We start from the raw sequence: 23631 nt of genomic DNA, 5'->3' as shown, positions 1-23631 counted from the left end.
AAATAACAGTTATCGATTGTCCGATTATGAACGAAATCGATTTTTCATTCACTAGCGGGTTAGTTGGTTGGCTATAGTTTTTATTTGTTATTCGAGTAAATCGTTAAAAAATATATATATTAAGCTCAGTCATTTAAACAGGACAAACTCTAAATGGTCTTTAACACAGTGAAAAAATTTTAACGCCTAAATATTGTCAATTTCGTTCAAATTTTATTCGGGGACTATCGACAAAAATTTGTAAGTATAACATAAACAACACTAGCAACAAAATGCAAAGTGGATTGTGTATGACAAAGTTCGTGGTCCTTGATTTTGGTTTAAAATGCATCAAAAAGAAGCGCATAAATGCATCCACAAACCCCTTCTCCTTTCTGCCATAAATTTTATTTTTTTTGCTACTTCCCTCTTCACCACATGGGCGGATAATGAGTAACACCAGTCGAAGCAACGAAAAGTCCAAAATTCAATATTAACAAAACGCGACTTCCCAAGTCTCTAGCCAGATGCAATAAGGATTGTAAGATGCGCTTTTATGCAAGGAAAATATTCTTATACTTTTTATTTGTCGTATATTCCTATTGTGCGAACATTTCATTGGATCCATTTTTGTGTTGTTCCCTTCGTCGTATACATTAAAAAAAACAGCAGGATTTGCAAATCTGCTAAAACGAAGCAAGAGTTCTTCTATCTAAATCAAGTGTGATGACTGTCAGCAAAATTTATGTTAAATGTTAGTGTATTTTTATGATTATATTATGTACTCCTTTCACCGCCCATTTAAGAATGTCTTAACGTTTTGTGCTGCAAGTAATCAACTCCCTATTGTCTTCTCCTGACAGAAAAGTTGAATTTTGGTTTAAGTTTAGTGTTCTTTATGCAAGCGTATTGAGATAGAAAAATAATAATGAGAAAATAATAGTTCTGAAATGACATTAATGTGAATCGAGTACCATTGCAGCCGGTTGTACGTACCGGATTGACCCGATAGATTCCTTCATCGGCAAGAACTGCCGCCTCAGTCTCACTGCTATAGCAACAACAACAAAAACAAATGTCTTTAATAAATCATTTTGTTTTGCCAATTTCTTTCAACAGTGAAGCACTTATCATCTTTCAAATCGCAATTTATAATATTTTTAACAAATTCATAAATAAATCGTAAGTGGTTAGTAAACGCCGCTCGCAAATTGAATTAGACCTGCGTATCTACTCAGAACTAGCAACGCGGACCGTCAAAATTCTCGTTGCTTCTGTCAAAAATCTTACTAGCCCCTACTCTACTCAAAAATAATTCACCACAACAAACGTCATGTTTGTACAATACATACCCTACAACTTTGTTATCAATTGGCACACAGCCTTTAATAAAAAATAATTTACAATAATTGCTTGACATTTTTCATTGTTGACTGTTTGCTTAACTGTGACCATGAAAAATAAACAAGCAACAGTAACAGCAAAAGCAAACAAAAAAAAATCAGTTACTGAAGTACTTTTGCTTTTATTGATCTTTCAAATAAGTAAGTTTCTAACTCACCCTGTGTAATAGGTTGTGAAAGGTTTTCTAGGGACAGGGACCTTTCCGTGTCTTTAGATGAAGTAATTACGAGAGCAATATGGATAAATTGCAAAAAACGATTAATACTGATTATATTTGTTTCAATTCCATATAGCTTAATAGCTTGACCACCGTAGCGCAGGGGTAAGCATGACATAGAACACTTGGTTTCAAATCCTGGCGGGAAAAAATGTCAGCGGTTGGTTTGGCCTTCTACTTATGTAATCAGCCCTGTTAACTTCTCTGCAAAGTGGTGTTACTCTGCGGGGAGCCTTTCGAACACGGCAATAAAAAGGAGGTCCCTGATCATTGAGCTTATAATTGTATCGGAGAGCGCTCATTGATATGGGAGATGTATCCTTCCCCTTGTTCCTTAATGGAAAGTCCATGGGCAAATTTGGAAAATATACATTCTTTTATACGCTGTTGTAGCAATATTTTGCGTTTTCATCTATTTATTTCGCCAGAACTATTTTGGCTTTTCGGGGGAAGTTAACTTCTTCAGTTGCTATGTGTGGCGTCGATCTGCAAAGACGGCATTCTTTTGTGAGCTGTTTACCGCTTCCATGTGAATGCTCTCTAGTCCCCTAATCTATAGATCTCCCTTTAGCACTGTACCTCTCGATCTACATCTTATAGATCCAATATGATGTCTGCGGTGGATGCCTAGCCACAAGGGTGATTCCTGCTATTAGGTTAGGATCCACCTAAGAACCTCATTGGTTCTTAGGTGGACCTAAGAACCGTTGCCGTTCGATGAATAGCGTATTGACAGGCCTAAATCTTATTTCACAGCGTATTAAATGTGCCACTTTAGTATAAAACTGGTCACTTTTTCATCGATGATAATAGTGTGTCACTTTGTTATTGTCATTGCCAGCTGCGATAGAGGTATCCATTAGGCGGTTGATGATCTGCGTCTGTTTCCAATGGATCAGCAGATCTAGAGCCGGCAGTAGGCTTAGAATGAACTCCAAAATCCCAACAGCTGCGGTGGTGGTATCAGGCCGTAGCATGTTGTCTGCTACTGAAACCTCGACTAGTGGAGCGGGTGCTCCAGTCTCCACTAGCCGACAGACGACTGGTCAGCAGGTGCTTTTAACGAAAACACCTGGTTCGAGTCTTAAGGACAAAGCCGAACGTATTCTTTGTTCGCATGCTTATAATTTGCCTAGGCCATCGGTCTTCCCCGGCAAACCAACACGCTCTTTAAAAGGTTGGAATAATAGAAATCTCCGCTCACAAGTTTATTGAGAGGCTTGGTGCGAATGATCCTAAGACTCTCACTAATAGGGAGAGAGTCTCCTAAATTGGGCTCGGGAATTCGGGCTAACACAAAGACTACACGTCTAGATTCGGAAACTGCACCGCAGTCAGATAAAAGCCTGCGGTCACCTGGAGGGCATCCCATGCCTAAAAGAACTAGGGCGAACAATAGTAAGATGGGTCCAAGAACTTTTGCTAATGACGCTAGGGACAATATGGTGATGGCAGTTGTCGGCAAGGAAGAAGAACAGGCCTGGATATCTAGAAATAACTGGAGTGGGATAGTATATGGAGTGTCATCAGTATACTCCGATGTCGTTGCGGAATTTCCTGGGTATCCTCCAGTTTGTGACGATGCAAGATGGTATCGGGGCCGATACAGACTAATTGCCTGCGGGGGTCAACGCTCAATTGAAATGTATCGTTATGCGCAATAAAAGATTGGTGAAATCTGTCTAGGTGCAGCACTAGATTTAGTTAAGAAGGCAGATATTACTTCTCGACCGATCGCGCATGCTTGTATACCAAGGATTCCCTCAGATCCTGAATCGATACTTGGAAAATTAAGGGAATGTAATCCCAATCTTTCAACCACTGACTGGAAGATTGGTCGATTGGATGAGGCTGATTGTGAGTGGAGACATGGAGTATTCGTACTAAACTCTGGTTGTCTCGCAGACCTCAACAAGTCTGAAGAGGTTGTATCCTACGGATTCAACAAGTTGAAACTGAAGTTCTATAGAAACGAGACCGTACAAGCCCTGTGTGGGTGGGTCATCCAGTTGGTTTGGGCTTAAGGTGTTCGCCAGCGGGGTAGCACGGAATTCAAAAAGTACTTTGATAGCAGCAGTAAATGAAGCATCTAAGGAGGAATCGTTCACACCGCAAGTGTCCAGTATTCTGAGGAAGAGTGGTTCCACAGCTTTCACACCTGCCCCTGGATGCGTACGCAAACTCATCATGACAAGATCTAACGAACCTTGTGAGGATGAACTCCTGGTGGAATCAGAAGATGAGAGTAACACAACAGTGGTGAAAGCTCTGAATCCTGACTATGGTCCGGTTTCTACAGATAAATATCCATCATTGTAAGGCCGCTTCGGCGTCGCTAAGTACTGAAGATTTAGTAGTAGCCAGCCTTGAAATAAACTCGTGTCATTACTGGCTGGTTTCCCTATATATGGCACACGATTCAGAGATGCCGTCTTCAAACCTAAGTCGCTGGTTGAAGCCGCTTCTGTATGGAAGAAGAGTCTCGTTGTAGGAAGTGATGCTAATGAACATCATCAGATATGGGGGCAATCCCATGGCAGCCGGTTGTATGTACCGTATTGACCCGATGAATTCCTTCATCGGCAAGGGCTGCCGCCTCAGTGTACCACATACTGCTACTACAACAACAACAACCAGATATGGGGAATTTCGGATGTCAACAAAAGGGGTCAGCTGCTTATCGAATATATTATAAGTTGCAATCTGGCGATCTGTAGTAAAGGGGATAAACCGAACTTTATTACCAGGAACAAGCAGGAGATACTAGATATTAACTTTGTATCGAAAGATACAAGTGGAAGAATATGGGACTAGGAAGTGTTGGATGACCACAACTTCTCTGACCATCGTTATATTAGCTTCAGCATTGGAGAAAATACTGCAGAAGTGGTCCCTCTGCTAAACAGAATAAAGGCGGATTGGGATAAATTTCGGCACAAATTCTGCACCACTACTCCTTCTAGGCCAGAAAAAGAAGTGGAAACTACGGAGGATATAGACAAAGTTGTCAAGCGGATCACGAAGTCCTGAATGACTCGATTGTGTCAGCATGTCCTAGTGCCAAGCTAAGGCGCAAACAGCGTCCGCCATGGTGTACCCCAGAGCTGGTTGGTCTAAGAAAGGACTGCAGAAAACTCTTCAACAGGGCGAAAACCACAAGAGCATCACACGATTGGACATCTATAAGGCTGAGCTAAGAAAATATAAGGGCGAGCTGAGAAAGGCTCAGAACAAATCCTGGGTAGAATTCTATAGCTCCGTGGAGGATACATCTGAGGCCTCTAGGCTTAGGAAGATTCTGTCCTCGAGACCCTTTACGGTGGAGTATATTTAGAAGTCGGAGAATGGATGAACAATGTCTAGTACGGAAACACTAGAACTATTCGTTGATACCCATTTCCCGGGAAAGGTTGTCACTGATATGCATTCGTCGGAGTTTATTAGGGAAATTGTGTCTGAGCTGAAAATCCTTTAGGCGATAAGAAGTTTCGACTCCTTTAAGTCTCCAGGCCCAGATTATGAATTACAAGCTGTGTACGACAGACTGACAAGGAGTCAGTCTGTCTCTATTGAAAGACAAGAAGTCTTAGGGAGATATATTCTGCTTGTATCAGCATGTCGTATATACCTAAGGGATGGAAGGACACAAAGGTCATTTTCATTCCAAAGGCAGGAAGACAGTACCATACGAAAGCGAAAACTTTTCGCCCTATTAGTCTGTCATCCTTTATGCTGAAGACTCTTGAGAGGTTAATAGAAACATGTCCTAGGACAGAGATCCCTGGAGATCGCCTGTCGCGGCAGCAGCATGCATATGGTAAAGGCAAGTCCACTGAAACAGCCCTTCATGACCTAGTCGGCTACGTAGAGGGTTCAGTCGCTGTCAAGGAATATACAATAGTGGCATTTCTTGATATTGAATGCCGCTAATTGTTCGCAACTGCAGTGGCAGCAACTTCGTGTGGAGGATTCTACTATCCACAACCTGTGCACTCGCCCGGTAGTTTCCAGCAAAGCTTCTCGTGATAACAAGAACACTACACGGATTGGATCACAAAGATCCGGCCTGTTTGATGCTCATAGCAATACCGCGCCGCGGCGATGGCGGATCTCCAAGGACTGCGTTCACTCGGTAGCAGTTCATCGCTTTTGCTACCATGTCTGCCTGAATACTATGTACCATCGCTTGATCTAGAGGTTCCTTCTTGTAGCGTTGAGCCTCATGCTCTTGATCATGTATGGTGATGGCAGTATATGATTGGGATAGCAGCCCATTAGATACTGCGCAGATAGCTTGTAGCTGTGCCTTTGAACATGATAAATGAAGAGACAGCCCGTCACTGTACGCAGAGCAGCGTCCTGACAGATCTGAATATTATTTTGCTGGGGAGTCCACATCGGTGCTGGATATTTTAAGATAGTACAGCGTAGTTGCAACAGAATGAAGAAATCTACATATTAATCGTTCTTCACTATATTTTGCACATAAGATTGTCTTATTGGTGTGCAGAGAAATGTTTCGTTGACTAAGAATTCCTGCATTTAAACTACTTAAGGGAATGGGAAATGGGAGACACAGTGTCTGTAATCTTCCGAATTTATTTACTGGCTGATTCACAATTCAGTGATGCCCTAAGTTGATTGATGAATACAAATACAAAACAAACAAATTTTGCCCATGAACATTCCACTAAAGAACAGGGGCAAACTTCTCACATATCAATGAGTGCAGTCCGGTTCAAGTTTTAAGCTCAATGATAAGGGGCCTCCTTTTTATAGCCGAGTCCGAACGGCGTGCGGCAGTGCGACACCTCTTTGGAGAGAAGTTTTACATGGCAAAGTACTTCACAAATGTTGCCATCATTAGGAAGGGAAAACCACCGCTGAAAATTGTTTCTGATGGTCTCGCCTGGATTCAAACCCAGGCGTTCGGCGTCATAGGCGGACATGCTAATCTCTGCGCTACGATGGCCTCCTGATTGTTGAAAGAGAGAGGAAAAAGAGCCTCAATATAGGAAGTAATGCTAATGCACATCATCACATATGGGACAATCCCACAGTGCTACAACAATAATCACATATGGAAAAGTTCGGATATCAACGAAAGGGGTAAGCTGTTTATAGAATATATTATAAGTTGCAATCTGTCGATTTGTAATAAATGGAATTAACCGACCTTTATTACCGGAAACAGGCAGAAGGTACTAGATGTAACCTTTGTATCGAAAGATATAAGCGGAAGGATATGCGACTGGGACGTGTTAAATGACCACAGGTTCTCCAATCATCGTAATATTACTTTCAGCCTTGGCGAAAATACTGCAGAAGTGGTCTCTCGGCTAAACAGAAGAAAGACGGATTGGGATAATTTTCGGTACACATGCTGCACGACTATTCCTTCTGGACCAGAAAAGGGAGAAATAATGGGCTTATTGGAAGTAGTTCTAGTGTAGTGGAAAATCCAGATACACCCTTTGCAGAGGTTGTAAACGCTATGAACCAGAATTTTGTTGACAGTCAAGTCGATGTCACTGGCGACGTTCTCATTTTTTTAATCTACCATTGGACGATAAGACTAGCCATAGGATCTGTCACTTTCCGAATTCATAAGACTTGTCTTATGTACGTCGATTACGAATAGAGTGCGGATGTGTAAAACTTTCAGAGTTGCTGTTTTTGAAATTACATATGACATGTCTTATCGTCTAATGGCAGCTTTAGTCCCACTCGCAGCGATTCTGTTCCATTTCTCTTACAGAGCAATATAGATCATTTGGCTCAATAAAATTTAATGCTGCTGGTAATGCCGGATTTCCGTTAAAGTTTTTTGAAGCAAGTGTTTTCTCATGCATCTCACTTTTAGTTGCATATTGTAACCATCATAATTCAGTGGTGGCAAAATTAAAATTTTCTTTACACTAGATTTCATACTCAATTCACACCTACGCTTTGGGAAACACTCAACGCCTCTTTTGTTACAAGACATTTAAAAACACGAGGGAAGTTGTTTTTAAAAGACATTTTTACAAATTTCATAGCGAAATCAATAACTTAGTTATTTCTGAGGAAATAGAAAACCTTCAATAATTTATTTGAAAAAATTGAAAGAATGGGTAAATAAAATAGAAAGCAAGGAAATAAAGGAAAAAAAAACATAATTAAGGAAGGATGTAGCAAGAGCCACAAGCTTTAATATTGTCAAAACAAGTAAGGATGGGGTAAAGTCGGGCGAAGCCAACCTTTTTATACTCTACACCACAGGATATGTCGGCTAAGTCGTCGAATTTAAAATTAGCTTAAATTTGATATATAGAATTTCGATCAAACTATTGTACATATTGTAGAAGCTATAGAGTAAACCGTTGTTCGAATTTTTGAGAAGATCGATAGTTGAATGGTTTAGCAAAGGCATTAAAAGTGATAATAGGGAGATGCATTTATAAGGGAGCTATATCTTTTAAATTTAGTCGTTTCAATTTAATTCAAAGTTTATTAAGAAAACAGCTAAACTTTTACAGAGAGAATGAGAAAGTCAAGATAAAAAGGAAAATTAGAAACAGCATTCATGTTGTCAAAGAGGGTTGCCATCTATTTTCATCACTCTTCTTCTTTGCGTGGATCAGCGTGTAAAATGTCAGTTCGTGTCGATGGCGCCAGATACATAAGGGTATTAATAAGTGATTGATATTGCTGCAGATCGAACTTTTTCCCATCTTTACCAGAAGTGACCTGATAACCCGCCTCATGCTTCCATACCATACATCTTCAATACGTAACGAATCTACTGACTTTGTCCTTATCTGATTGTACCAGCATCTCCTTCGCGTTCGATATCCATGCCTAAGAAATGGCGCAATTTTCTCTTGTCGATTATCTGGAATTCATTTGAAATCTGCTTTTTGATGTCTAATACCACTGATTTTTCGCCGCAGCCAAAAATTTTATCGTCGACGTAGACTGCTATTAGAACCAAATTATCTTTCTTTGTACCTTTATACAAACATGGTTCGTTTCCACAGGGTGCAAAATTCATTTTACTTAAGGTAGCATCAAGTCTTATATTCCATTCCATTCCTTTTTCTCAATCAATTTCAATCCCTAAATGGCTTTATGCAGTCGGAGGACTTTGTCGGGTGACTTCTTTTTGGTGGTTGTGGAATATATATATATTTCGTCCTGCAAGCTGCTATTTAAATATGCCGTGCTGACGTCGATCTGGTGAAGAAACTTCTTTCCCTTAACTGCAATTACCAACAAAATTTGAATTGACAAATAGCGAAAAACCGGAGAAAATGTTTCATGGAAACCTATACAAAAGCATTGATTACAGCCCTTAGCCACCAATCGATCTTTAAAACGCTTAATTTCGCCATTAAGTTCTCTCTTTATAGCATAGACCCACTTACACGGTATCGCCTTACTACCACTTGGAAGATCCACCAATCACCAAGTTTTATTCTTCCAGTTAGCCTGCAATTCGTCATTCATTGCCTTTAACCATTTGTCACAATCTTCACTAGAAAGAGCCTGCTCAACCGTATAAGAAATATTCTCGCCAGTTGCGATCTGGTTCTGCTGCTCGTATGTACTTTGTGGTCTTCCTGTACCACTGATTCTGTGTGTACATGGTCCTTGTTCTGAATCATCGCTGGATTTGCTTTCCTCATCAGCTGTGCCGAAATTTTGAAGCCTTTAAAATTGCTAAGATCGCTTTAAGAATCTTCCAATTGTGCATCACTGCTAATTTCTGTAGACCAGTATCTCCTGGACGTTGTCAAAGACATCACTATCCGATGAATGTTCCTCATCTTCGTTGGCGTTACTGCATTGGCTCAAAAAATCTTCTTCGTCAAATAGAACATTGCGGTGTTCAACCACCTTATTTCTCTTCACATCAAACAATCTATTAGCCTTTGACGTCATTGAATATCCAACCATTATGAACTGGGTACCTTTAGCATCGAATTTTGATATGCCTCCAGATTTGCATAGAATAACACCACATGAATCAAAAGTTTTGAAATGCTGGACTTTCTTCCACACCATTCTTCATATGGAGTCTTGTCTTGTAGTTGCTTGCTAGGGCATCTATTTCCGATGTAAATCGCTGTATTTATCGCTTCAGCCCAAAAACTGGGTTTCGCACTTGAGCGTATCATCATGGATGTGGTACCGACAGTTGACGGCCAATACCTTCTTCCTCCAGGTAGGATTTAAATTTTGATTTCTCAAATACTCCACCTTTATCAGAATGAAGGCATTTTATTTTACAGCCTGCTTGACGCTCTACTTGTGCCTTAAAAGCCGTGAACTTGTCAAAAAATTCGGCTTGTCGTCAATGAAATTCACAAAATATTTCGACCCTCCAACCGAGCTTAATCTAAATGGGGCACATACATCGGAATACACAAGCTCCAACAACTCCTTGGACTTCGTCTGTGACTCTATTGGAAAGGATAGTACATGAATCTTACTTACAATGCATGCCCTACAATTTGTCTCGCGGTAATTGCAAATGTTCATGCCATTGACCATTTCTTTATTTGAAAAACATGAAGGCTCTTGAAGTTGAAGTGTCCGTATCTATTGTGCGAAGCGAAATTGTCATTGCTCATAGCAAACAATCCCTCTTTTATTGGGTTGCCCAAAAAATAATTGTCGGTAATATAGTAGTAATATAGTCGGCGTTGACAATTTTTTTCAACGGCTTGTGACTCTGTAATTGCATTCTTTCTTCTGTCAGTTATCAGTTGTTACTTTTAGCTTGCTTTAGAAAAAAAGTGCGCGAAATTTTGTTTACATTTGTTTGTTTGGCGTCAATTTTAATATGGGTACCACATGTATTGAAAGAAATTCATTTAACAAACCGAATCAACGCTTGTAATATGCACCTTAAACGCAATGAATTTGATCCGTTTTTAAAACGAATCGTAACTGGAGATGAAAAATGGATTGTTTACAACAACGTTAGTCGAAAACGATCATGGTCCAAGCATGGTGAACCAGCTCAAACCACTTCAAAGGCTGATATCCACCAAAAAAAGGTTATGCTGTCTGTTTGGTGGGATTGGAAGGGTGTGGTATATTTTGAGCTGCTTCCAAGGAACCAAACGATTAATTCGGATGTTTACTATCAACAATTGGACAAATTGAATACAGCCATCAAGGAGAAGCGACCAGAATTGGTCAATCGTAAAGGTGTCATATTCCAACAGGACAACGCTAGACCGCACACATCTTTGGTCACTCGCCAAAAATTGAGTGAGCTTGGCTGGGAACTTTTGATGCATCCACCATATAGCCCTGACCTTGCACCATCAGACTACCATTTATTTCGATCTTTGCAGAACTCCTTAAATGGTAAAACTTTCGGCAATGATGAGGCTATAAAATCGCACTTGGTTCAGTTTTTTGTAGATAAAGGCCAAAAGTTCTATGAGCGTGGAATACTAAATTTGCCAGGAAGATGGCAAAAGGTAATCGAACAAAATAGCAATTATATATTTGATTAAAGTTCATTCTAAGTTTTATTAAAAATGCATTTACTTTCTTTTAAAAAATCCGCAATTACTTTTTAGGCAACCTAATATGTTGTGGTCAAATGCAAACATGTTGCTCTTTTTCAATGCTTGCAGCACAATATCGCCGTCAGCTCTCTTTATTGATGCTCTTTTCTCATCAAAATGCCCGGTCAAACCTCTTTCAACCAAAGAGCGTAAGAAAGAAGAAGAGCTGGCATTAGAGCCCTACTCGGGATGACGAGTGACAAAGTTTAAAGACACAACATATTTGAATTGCTTAAGATATTTCGTTTTTCCTTTATTCCAACTTTCGGTTGCAAAGAAACAAAGCAAAATACGAAAAAAGCTCGAACGAATGCCCGAATCAAAACAGAATAACCCGAAAATGTTGCAACCCTCAATGTGAAACCTATTGGAATACATTGAAAAGGTTGTGTCTTTAACGGAGTTATTTTACGGCATGGGGAAGACAAAGCAGAAACCCTCTCTTCTTCTTTCTTACGCTCTTTGCTTTCCACAGCCTTACTGACAGATACGAAATTAGCCTGCAACTGCGGCGAGTACAATACATTTTCCAATGCAATTTTATAGTCATTTTGGTATAATATTACATCACCTTTTCCAACAGCATCGATATGACTACTACCAGCCACAGCGATTTTTTCGTTGTGTGCGTGGAAACTAATAAACATGTCTCGACTGTTACGCATGTGTGATGTGGCGCCACTACCAATGTACCATCTCTCTCCATTCAACGCCGCAGCCTCTGCTACCGCCAGCATCGTCATTGCCTATGTTTTGCCGTTACCATCTTTCTTTCGGCCGCATTTGTTCGCGAAATGTCCCGCTACGCCGCAGATAAAGTATTTTTCTTTAAAATTCTTCTTCTTGTAAGGCCTTTTGTCGTTATTGTTGTGCACATTCTTTGCAGTAAATGCTACCTCTTTCCGAACTTGAGCTAGAAATTTTGTAAGGCAGCTCTATTCTTGGGTATTTGTCGTCTTTAATGGGTTAATGCAAAATTCAAGAGATACAATTTTTGTGATTGTTTTAAACGAAAAGTTATAAAAAGTTTCTTTAAGCCATAAAAATTGTTGCGAAAAACGAGCATTTAGCACACATTTTCTAAGATATAATATAAAATAATAAATTTTCATTTTATTATTTTTATTAAAGTTTTATCTGTAGAAAATATATAATTTAAAAAATGTTTTTTAATGAAATATTTTGCTTGTTAGCCTGAAAACTTTTCCAAAGAATAATAAGTAATATTTAATTATAAATTATTTGAATTACATCAGCGATTAAATGAAATTTTTAAAGACTCGGAAACACAATTTCGAAATCCCAAAGTAATCACCCAGATTAATTTACATTTAAAAATCATTGTTTCAAATAACATTATTTTTTCTTGGATTCCTTAATTCACCATACAGCATTTAAGGTAATTGATACGGATCACATTGTGGTTAAGGGAAGGACATTCTAGTAGAAATTTGTTAGTTCGTTTGGCTTTGAACGTAGATTTGAGCACAGTGATATATTATTTAAATCATTTTAAAATTTACTTTTTGAATTTTTGATTTTCTTCCAAAAAATCTGTTTACAATGAAAAGATGTTGTGAATAACGATTTCCTTATGTGTTATGTACGAAAATTTTTAATGAAATTCGACGAATAAAAGTGCATATTTAAAAAAAGGTGGGTATTAAGTTCGTATTTCACAGTGAAATACTAAAGTTTTTAAAGATTACTTTTTTTTTAATACAAAACTATCACTGATAATATAACACTTTAATTAGAATTTTATGATAAATAGTGGGAATGTCCTAATGAATGAAACCAGAAAGTCAATTTGCTTCAAAATCTATTATCACCAAGGAGTAATCGTAAAAATATTAATTTTCACATAAACACGATCATAATACCCACCTTAGGTGAGGAAATTTATCTATTTTAGTAAGTTTTATATTACACCTACGTTTGCCGCCATTCATTTCACATCAATTAGCGGGCAAAGAAAGAAAAAAGTCAACAACTGCAATAACGTAAAAATAAATAGGACTTACAAAGACATGATGGAAATTTTAAGCATATACGACAATAGTTGGATGAAATTTTTGCCGGAGTTTTGATCGATTTTAATTAAGTTCGAAGAGGAAATTAGAGACATCATTTAAGCAAAATGTTGATGGTTCTTCCTAAAAATTGGTCAACTATTATTTTTTGAAATATTTAACAATTATAGTTGATTAACGTTTTCAATTTGTTTGCATAAAATTTTATATAAATCCTGTTGAAATCGTAAAACTAGTTTTAGAGCAATAATGAGCGGAAATGAAAACATTTAATCAAAATACTGAAGCTGATTCGCTCAAACGTTTACTATAAAACTAAGATATTCGCAAAGACAACCACACTTTGAAAGATTAGGATCGGCCTCAAAATAGAGTGTTTTATGTTTTTACTTTACTTTAATTGACTATGACAGAATATTTGTTCAACTAGCCGAACGTAGAATAGCGTTCCAAGCGCCTCGATCTTCTGCGCTCATTCTAAAATCTCTGACGCCAAGTTTCGAGGTGTCTCCCACAACTTGATCTTTTCATCGGGCTTTTGGTCTTCCCGGTTTGCGTGTACCACCGTGTTTGCCTTCAAGACTTCTTTGCTGGCGCTTCTTCATCCATTCTGACAACATGACTTAGCCAACGCAGCCGTTGTATTTTGATGCGTGTAACTATGCTATCGTCGTCATACAGCTCATACAGCTCATACAGCTCGTGGTTCATACGTCGCCTATATTCTCCATTAACGCAAACTGCTCCATATATTTTACAAATACTCAAGTCACTTGCTGGCAGCACTTGGGGTGCAGACAAAGAAACCTTGTTGACCACGTACAAAGCAATTGGCCGGTCTGTGGTAAGTTATGCAGCGCCAGTGTGGTCACGTCAACTTTGTGACACACAGTGGAATAATATTCAGATCTGTCAGAATGCCGCCCTCCGAACTGCGACGGGCTGTCTCCTCAGTTCTCATGTGGACCACATCCATCAGGAGACAAAGATCCTACCAGTGCGAAGACATAACTACATGCTGTCTAAGCAATACCTTTTGGGCTGTTATCGCAGAAATCATCCAAACCATCATCTTGTGGATAGATACCCACCGCCCAGAAGCCTTAAGGTAGATCTACACGATCTAGAGCGTGAGGTTCAGCGCTACAAGAGAGAACCTCTAGATCAAGCGGCATATCAAGCGGGTCTGAACAACATTCATGCAGACACGGTAGCAGATGCAGTAATTGGCTACCGGGTGAATGTAGTCCTTGGAGAACCACCGCCCCCATTGCACCCGAAGAAATCGACCTCCCCCGGCAAACCAGAGTGGTTCTGGCTCAATTACGTTCCGGCAGATGCAGCCGCCCCAATTACCACAGAGCTAGGATTGATGCCGACGTGCAAGATGTATGTCCCGATTGTAACCAGGGACCGCACGATACACGTCACCTGTTTAACTGCCCGGCCAGACCCACTCGACTCAGACCCAGATCCCTGTGGACGCACCCCATCTTAGTCGCGGAGTTCCTGGGTCTTGACACTCAACAGAATCAAGCAGACGAAAGATAGAACACAATAAACTGTTACAACAACAACAACAACATATACTCCCAGCACTGCCTTATCTGCTTTCAAAAGTACCCATGCTTCAGAACCATATAACAACAAGGGTAGTATCAGTGTCTTGTATAGTGTAATCTTCGTCTGTCGACAGACATTCAGCTCTGTCTTTGTGACCGTCGATGGGTCAGTGGTTGAACCCAATAGCGTCAACAATTAAAAAAAAAATTGAGGTATCTTCGCCACATTTACAGTAACAGAAGAATTTTGGCAATTTTCAATTTTGAAAAAATGTGGGGTGGGCCAAAATTTTTCAATATCTAAAACTGATCAAATTTCTACGAAATTCATCAGTCATCAGAGGAGTTATAAGAGAAACCTTCTTGCCAAATTTTGTGAAGATCGGTTAAAAAATTACTTAACCATTGATTTTTACTCAAAATCGAACGAAAATATTATTACTAATTACCGTAGCAATACAGGGAGTCATAAGGGAATGCTTTGTGCCATTTTTCGTGTGAATCGGTTAACAAATGATCAAATTATTGCAATACTAGTCCAAATCGGACGAAAGTATATATGGGAGCTATATCTAAATCTTAGCTGATTTCTATGAATGTCGAGACTTATAAGAGAACTCCTAGTGCAAAACTTCGTGAAAATAGGTTCACAAATTACTATATAAATGCAATTTTAGTCTAAATCGGCGGAACATAAATATGGGAGCTATATCCAAACCTGAACCGATTTTTTCCAATTTCAATAGGCTTTGTGTCTTGATTCTGTATACTTATGGGTCAATCTCTCTTCGTTCTGGGTATTACAAACAAATTCACTAAGTTATATTACCCTGTACCAGAGTAGTAGGGTAGGGTATAAAAAGGTAGACAATTTACAGATGGTCGGTATCTTAAAAGCATTACTGTCAAAACAATGAGAAAACTTAATTATAAGGTCGCATTTATAGAATCACTACCTGGTGATTTGTGCTTTATTTTATTATTTCACAAAGTAGGCTTTGAGTTTATGTGTTGTAAAAAAAGAATATTTCAATAAAATTTAATTTTAGAGCAAATATAAAAGCAAAATATTTTATCTTACTTAGAAATGAAATAATAACAATTTTGTTTAGAAAAGGCAACAAAAACATAACTTTGAGATAAATGAATAGATTTTCCCCTTATTTATAAAGACCTGGTTATGCTCTCGTAACATACCGTAAATGTAGAAAAAGATGTCAGCTGTTTTGTTTTGATTTATGAAAACACATGCAAACGATTATCGCACGTCTGTCGACCATAACCTTACTTTAGTTGGATATTGTAGAACACTTGTCCCATTAGCCAAATGTAGAATTGCTTTCCAAGCATCTCGATTTTCTGCGCTCACTCCAAAATTGATCTTTCCATCGGGCTCTTGGTCGTCCCGGTTTGGGTCTACCACCGTGATCGCCTTCAAAAGACATTTGCTGGGACTTCTTCATCCATTCTGACAACACTGACAACATGACCTAGCCAACACAACCGTTGTATTTTGATGCGTTTAACTACGCTATCGTCGTCATACAGCTCGTGGTTCATACGACGATTTATTAGCAACCAACTTCACGACGCTGGTAGTATGATGGTTTTTGGCACTAAATGTTTTTGTCAGTAGTTTCTCGTTTGAGATTATTTCCTTAGGCGAATTCTTTGATGCATTTTCTCGAATAAAATCCAATGCTGCCGGGAAGATGAGTTTTCGCAAATTTTTTTTTAAATTAGCTTTCCCATATGTTGCTGCTTATTTTTTGCGTTTGGTTAACTCAATTATTGTAACGCCGGATGTTCCATCCGAATGGAAGGTTGCGAAAATTATTTCCCTACGGAGAAAGCCAACTGTTATTTCTTTGGATATTTTTTTTTTAACAGAACTGCTGAACTTGTCCTTAAACGTCAACCCAATTATATCTTCCTATTATTAAACGATTATCTATGTGGGTTTCGTAGCAATAGAAATTCAATAAATTTTATATTGGATTGATTGAATTAATAAGGGACAACTTTAATGACAAAAAACTCTATTCTACTGTCTATGGATTTGGAGAAAGCGTTGGACAGAGTGGATTATTCCATGCTTTTTCCAACAGCTGCGTGGCCTTCATGGTTTTGGGCAGAATGCCTGCCGACTTATATTGTCCTATCTCACGGACTCCGTATTGGGGACTTTGCCAGTCGCCAGTCATTTGTAGAATTTGGGGATAAGAAATCGAAACACCGCAGAGTTAAACGGGGAGTTCCCCAAGTGATATCTTTGGCACTGTTTGACCTCTACCTAAACTACATTCCAACTCGTCCAGATGGCATATAGATCTTATATTGTGCTGGCGATTGTACTATCTGGCTTCAAATCTGTCAGAATGCCGCCCTTCGAACTGCGACGGGCTCCTCTCCTCAGTTCTCATGTGGACCACCTCCATCAGGAGACAATGCACCTACCCGTGCGTATTGATGCTGTCTAATCAATACATTCTGGGCTGTTATCGCAGAGACCATCCAAATCATCATCTTGCGGATAGATATCTACCGCCCAGGAGTGTTCAGGTAGACCTGCATGATCTAGACGGTGAGGTTCAGCGCTACCAGAGAAAACATTTAGATCAAGCGGCATATCAGCGGGACTAAAAAACATTCATGCAGACATGTTAGCAGTTGCAGTCAATAGCTACCGGGTGAATGTGATCCTGGAGAACGACCGCCTCCCATTGCACCTGAAGAAATTGACCTTCCCCGGCAAGCCAGAGCAGTTCTGGCTCAATCACGATCCGGCAGATGCAGCCGCCTCAACTCCTACAGAGCAAGGATTGATGCCGACGTGCAAGATGCATGTCCCGATTGTGACCAGACCCACTCGGGTCAGACCCAGATCCCTCTGGACGCACCCCATCTTAGTCGCTGAGTTCCTGGATCTGGATACACAACAAAATCAAGCAGACGAAAGATAGAACACAAAACACAGCTACAACAACAGGGCATTTGTTCCTTATTTTGTAGGTAAATGGTGTGTTTTCAAGTAATATTGGTGATAATTGCTCCACGTATTTTTTTCCTGATGACATGAAATTTATATTCCAGGACGTGATGCAGTATAAGATATATGATACTTCGCACGTAGTACGCGATTGGATGGCATGGAATAAATTGAAGATCAATCCTAAGAAGACAAAGGTCATGGTATTTTCTTCCGGTTCTCAAAGCCAAAAATCGACGGCAGTTGTTGTTGTTGTAGCAGTTTATTGTGTTCTATCTTTCGTCTGCTTGATTCTGTTGAGTGTCAAGACCCAGGAACTCTGCGACTAAGATGGGGTGCGTCCACAGGGATCTGGGTCTGAGTCGAGTGGGTCTGGCCGGGCAGTTAAACAGGTGACGTATATCGTGCGGTCCCTGGTTACAATCGGGACATACATCTTGCACGTCGGTATCAATCCTAGATCTGTGGGAATTGAGGCGGTTGCATCTGCCGGAACGTAATTGAGCCAGAACTACTCTGGTTCGCCGGGCGAGGTCGATTTCTTCGGGTGCAATGGGTGGCGGTCGTTCTCCAAGGACTACATTCACCCGGTAGCCAATTAACGCGTCTGCTACCGTGTCTACATGAATGTTGCTCAGACCCTCTCTCTTGTAGCGCTGAACCTCACGCCCTAGATCGTGTAGATCTACCTTAAGGCTTCTGGGTGGTGGGTATCTATCCACAAGATGATGATTTGGATGATTTCTGCGATAACAGCCCAAAAGGTATTGCTTAGACAGCATGTAGTTATGTCTTCGCACTGGTAGGATCTTTGTCTCCTGATGGATGTGGTCCACATGAGAACTGAGGAGACAGCCCGTTGCAGTTCGGAGGGCGGCATTCTGACAGATCTGAATATTATTCCACTGTGTGTCACAAAGTTGACGTGACCACACTGGCGCTGCATAACTTACCACAGACCGGCCAATTGCTTTGTACGTGGTCAACAAGGTTTCTTTATCTGCACCCCAAGTGCTGCCAGCAAGTGACTTGAGGACCTTGTTTCTACTTTTAACTTTATTGCAGATTGCTATGGCATGTGGGGAGAAAGTGTAGGAGCTGTCAAATGTGACGCCAAGTATTTTGGGGCACTTGATAGTCGGAATCATTTCTCCATCGACCATCACAGTCAGCTCAGTATTCACCTCACGCGTATTTGTAGTGAACAGTGTGGCTGAAGATTTGGTGGCGGATATCTTCCGATTTCTTGCAGCGAAATATGTGGCAAGCTCGTTGAGGTAGACGTTCAACCTATCGCAGATGTCATCAATGGGTGGGGGGCCCGATGCCATGATCGTACAATCGTCCGCATATGATACGATCTCTATGCCGTCTGGAGAGGGTGGGATGGAGGATAGGTAGAGGTTAAACAGAGCCGGAGATATCACCCCACCTTGGGGAACTCCCTGTTTCACTCTACGGTGTTTCGACTTCTTATCCCTAAATTCCACAAATGACTGGCGGCCACACAGATAATTCGCGACCCAGCATTTAAGGCCAGGTTGGAGGGACGTGTTGGCGATGTCCTCAAATAATTTGGCATGGCTAACTGTGTCGAATGCCTTCGATAGGTCCAGTGCCACGAGGACCGTGCTATCACATGGCCTGGGCTGATTGAAGCCACGGCAAATGTGTGTGGTGATGGCATGCAAAGCTGTTGTTGTGCTGTGCAGTCTCCGAAATCCATGTTGATGCTCGGCGAATGGAAATTCTCCAACGAGGCTCGGGAGGAGTAATGCCTCAAGCGTCTTTGCCACTTGTGAGAGAAGGGAGATCGGTCTGTACGACTCCCCCAAACTCGGGCCTTTTCCAGGCTTCAGTAGCGGGATCACTCTGCCCATTTTCCAGAACTCAGGAACTATAAGAGTGTTCAATGACAGGTTAAGGACAGGGGTAAGGTACTCAACTCCAGGTGAATCCAGATTCTTCAGCATCAATGCAGAGATTCCGTCGGGGCCCAACGCCTTGGAAGATTTGGCGCCACGGATGACATTCGTAACTTCGCCCACGGTAAATTGTGATGGCTGTTCATCGGCTCTGAGACCACAAATACGGCGAATGGCTCTTCTCCTTGCCCTGTCTCTCTCGGGATGCACAATAAATTGACGGTTGAACAACCTGGCGCATCTCTTCGGATCAGTCACGGTTATCTCGCCAAAAGTGACTGAGGTCCTGTCATCCCGTCTACCGGGGTTCGAGAGAGACTTAACAGTGGCCCACAGTTTGCCTGCACCGGTGCCTACATTGCTCCAAGTGTTCCAGCCACAAATTCCGCTTATGTTCGTTGACTACCCTGTTTATTTCCAGATTCAGCTCGCTGATTCTGGGGTTAGCGGGGTCCATAGCACGAATCCCATCACGCTCGTCTGCGAGTACCACTGCTTGCGCCGGGAAATTGGGTCGCACTTGTGGTATTCGACCGGCTGGTATAAAGAGAGCGGCTGCTGCGTTGATGATGTCTCGGAATTTCCTCTCGGCCACAAGCACATCAGAGGGGGGTGGCAGTTCATTGAAGCGGCGATTGGTATACTCTCTGAAGCCAGTCCAATCGGCCTTCTTATAATTGATGAACGTCCTGCGCTCAGAGGTTATGAAGTCGGGTGGTCGGTCGATGGTCAAAAAGATAGAAATTTCGAACTTTTCAATAACAAAACACTTGCGCTCTCCACTGCTGGCAAATAGCGTACGCGAAAACAGGAAAATTGAGAAAACAAAGTTAAAAGAAAATAAAAAATTTTAAATGTTTAGTTCGGCATGGATTTTTATATTTTTTGTATTGATGACGACGAATATTACTTATTCGTCATCATTGGAAACAAAACATTATCAGTAGTGTCAAATATGACAAAGTTGGCAGTGACTTACGCATTCTTCATGAAGGTTGTTACCAAGAAGACGCTGGAAACGACTTAAATCGGCTCCACTTATATATATCTGACATCAGATATAATTAGATCTGAAAAATGGTTATATATATTTGGATCTAATTGTATCAAATTAGATCTAATTGCATACATTCATTAAAAATCGTAAGCTTATAAAATGTAGTTTTTACCCGATTTGGCTAACATTTGGAAGTGCAGTTTTTTTGACATATCTACAACTGTGCCGAATATGGTCCAGATCTGTAAAACTTTAGGTGTCGGTCCTAACAAACGTACCCCCGATTTTTGGTATTTTGTACTCTGGAACAAATATTTTTGTTTCAACTTTTCTAAAATTTGGCAATACCATTATATTACATTTAGAAAATAAAACTCAAATATAGTGGTCACATTTTAAAAAATGACAAAATATATCTTTTTGAGAATGGGAAACTTTGTTAGTAAAATCCCTAACGGCCTTATTTACAAAACTTAATGTAGAATTGAAATAGGTTTATTTGACATATTTTCTTTATAAAACTATCAAATAAACCTATTTTAAGGCTTCATAAAGTTTTGTGAATAAGGCCGTAATACTTTAGGATTACTAATGTGAATACATTATTTGTTATATAATTTAAAATAAAATAAAGGCATTTGTACGTTAAAACACTTTAAGATCAAAAGTCAGTTATTTGTAGCGCAAGATATGCATATGTATAGTCCAAGATATAATTATATCTAAGGCCAGATATAATTATATCCAAGGCCAGATATAGTTATATATGGCATATCTCTTTGGATATAATTATATATAGCAGATATACTTATATCTGGTTCCATATCCAATTGTATCTACTACCAGATATGGTTATATAAAGCATCAGATGTAATTATATACAATTGAATATGGCAGATCCATTGGGTCTAATACAACTTTATCTTATCCCAGATATATTTGTATTGTTTTTACTGGGTAATTTTTTACCCATTGACAGCCTAAGTTCAAAGTTGGCACTATATGTTAGAAATACACATTGATATAATCTCATATAGAGCGATCACTCGATGTTCATTCCTAAAATAAACTTTTTTTATCCGATATTGCTGAAATTTAGAATCTTGACTAGAATTGGAACTTTCGTTCGGCATCCATGCAAAGTACGGTTCACATCGGATCATAGTTGGTTATAGTTGCCATAAAGACCGATCTTCCGAATGAACTTTATAAGCTCATAAAATGCCTATTTTTACCCGCTGAAAATTTAATTGCCTTTTGTGTACAGAATTTGACCACCATTTTTTTTTTTTGAGGAAACTCAAATAATCTTTTTTTTTGTTAATTTCAGAAATGAGGCCAGCGGCACCATCTCATGTTTATTTCTAACGCCAGCGCATGATTTGAAATAGCCACTATGCTATTTTTAAAAACAGACGTAATGAAAATTCCGATCAACAGTTTTTTTTTCAAATTTGATAGCCGAATTCGACATACGTTATACCAAAAACGTTATAGATTATTCGCCTTCGACAACTATAATACCGTTTTGTAAAAGTTTCGAAATTCGACTACACCTTCGACAACCGAAATAAGGGTAAATGACATCCCTATACAATCGGTAGATAACCTGGAATGCTTTGTCACATTCAATGACAAATTGAATTTTGGTCCTCAAATAGAGCGGGTTATATCGCGCACGTATTGCTCTTGCGCCGTCTTCATAATTGCGATCTGCTTCTACCAAGGTCTAAGAACAATCTGGTTCATGCTCTGATAACGCCCAATATTCTTTACTGTTTAGAAGTTTACATCGGTTCAGACTATGGATAGGGTACGTAAAGCCTTAAACCGTGCTATGCGTTATCTATATTCCGTTAATCGCTTTTCTCATATTTCATCTTTTGTTCGAAAGTTTTTTAGACTCCTTTTTTGTAAATTATGTGAACTTTAGGTGCATTCTATTTTTCATTTAAATATACCCCGTTTGTCACAACACATGGATAAATTATTTCAGGTGAAAGTGTCTTTTTGGGTATAAATACCAACTTTGCCTCGTGCCAGACTTTCGGAGTGTATGCAAGTCCTAGGAACGATGTAAAAATAGTGGCCAGATGAGACGCCAGATAGTTTGCCTCTTCCTATAGTAACGCCGGAAGTATTTCATCAGGTCTGGGTGACTTAAATGGTTTGAAGCTCCTCAAGGATTCCTTCACCATAAATTCCGTAATTATAAACCTTTGATCAATGCCATTATTCCAAGATTCCAGTGTCTCCGTGAGTCCCGTTGTATCCTGTGGAAAATAGGTTTTCATCAAAAGCCTTCAACATGTTCTCCGTTGTCTCTGCTCTCACTCCCATGTCGTCTACTAACGCGTCAGTTTGGACATGGGTTTTTGAGAGAAACTTTTTTATCTTGGCGGCGTCATTAACGCTATCGACCTGTTCGCAGAAAAGTTTCCAGGAGGAGCCGTGTGTAATACACAACACAATTTCGTACTTTGATAAAATTGAGTTCTGAAACTCAAAAAATTAAATGATAAGTTGAAATATAAAACTTATTTTTGTATTTATGACATTTTACCATCTGAAACAAGCAGAAAATTACGTTTTTACAAGAAATTGTTGCTTTCCTATTTCCAGCAGACTATCTGTCGTTACTCCAAAATTTTTTGTTAATTTTACTACTATATTTCTCTGAGTGTAATATTTTTTTGCTATATTGTACACAAACCTTTGAAGCTAAGATGCAACTATGAAACCTAAAAGTTTATATTACAAATATAAGGACATTTTTGTTCTGTGTATTGTAAAAAAGGCACATCGGAGCGTGCCTGTCTAATCCATACCTTTTCTATTCTTAGTTTCCACTTATTTTGTAAAAATTGAATACTGTGCTATTTTTTTTTTTTTACAAACAATTGATACTACTGTTTTTTGAACAAGGCGATGGAAAGGTCAATCGAGAAAACAATCAATG

The 23631-nt window shown here is 39.6% G+C and overlaps 1 long non-coding RNA gene across 1 annotated transcript; it reads left to right on the top strand.

Moving 5' to 3' along the window:
• On the top strand, positions 1 to 23330 carry LOC131995080 (uncharacterized). Its single transcript, XR_009397130.1, has 3 exons — positions 1 to 240; positions 22003 to 22485; positions 22669 to 23330. It is a non-coding gene; the product is annotated as an uncharacterized LOC131995080 (long non-coding RNA).
• The last annotated feature ends 301 nt before the right edge of the window (positions 23331 to 23631 follow it).

This window comes from Stomoxys calcitrans, chromosome 2 (genome assembly GCF_963082655.1).
Source record: "Stomoxys calcitrans chromosome 2, idStoCalc2.1, whole genome shotgun sequence".
In the NCBI taxonomy this organism is placed as follows: Eukaryota; Metazoa; Arthropoda; class Insecta; order Diptera; family Muscidae; genus Stomoxys; species Stomoxys calcitrans.
The sequence above is the reverse complement of the archived record's forward strand: the minus strand, read 5'-3'. Positions and strand labels throughout refer to the sequence as shown.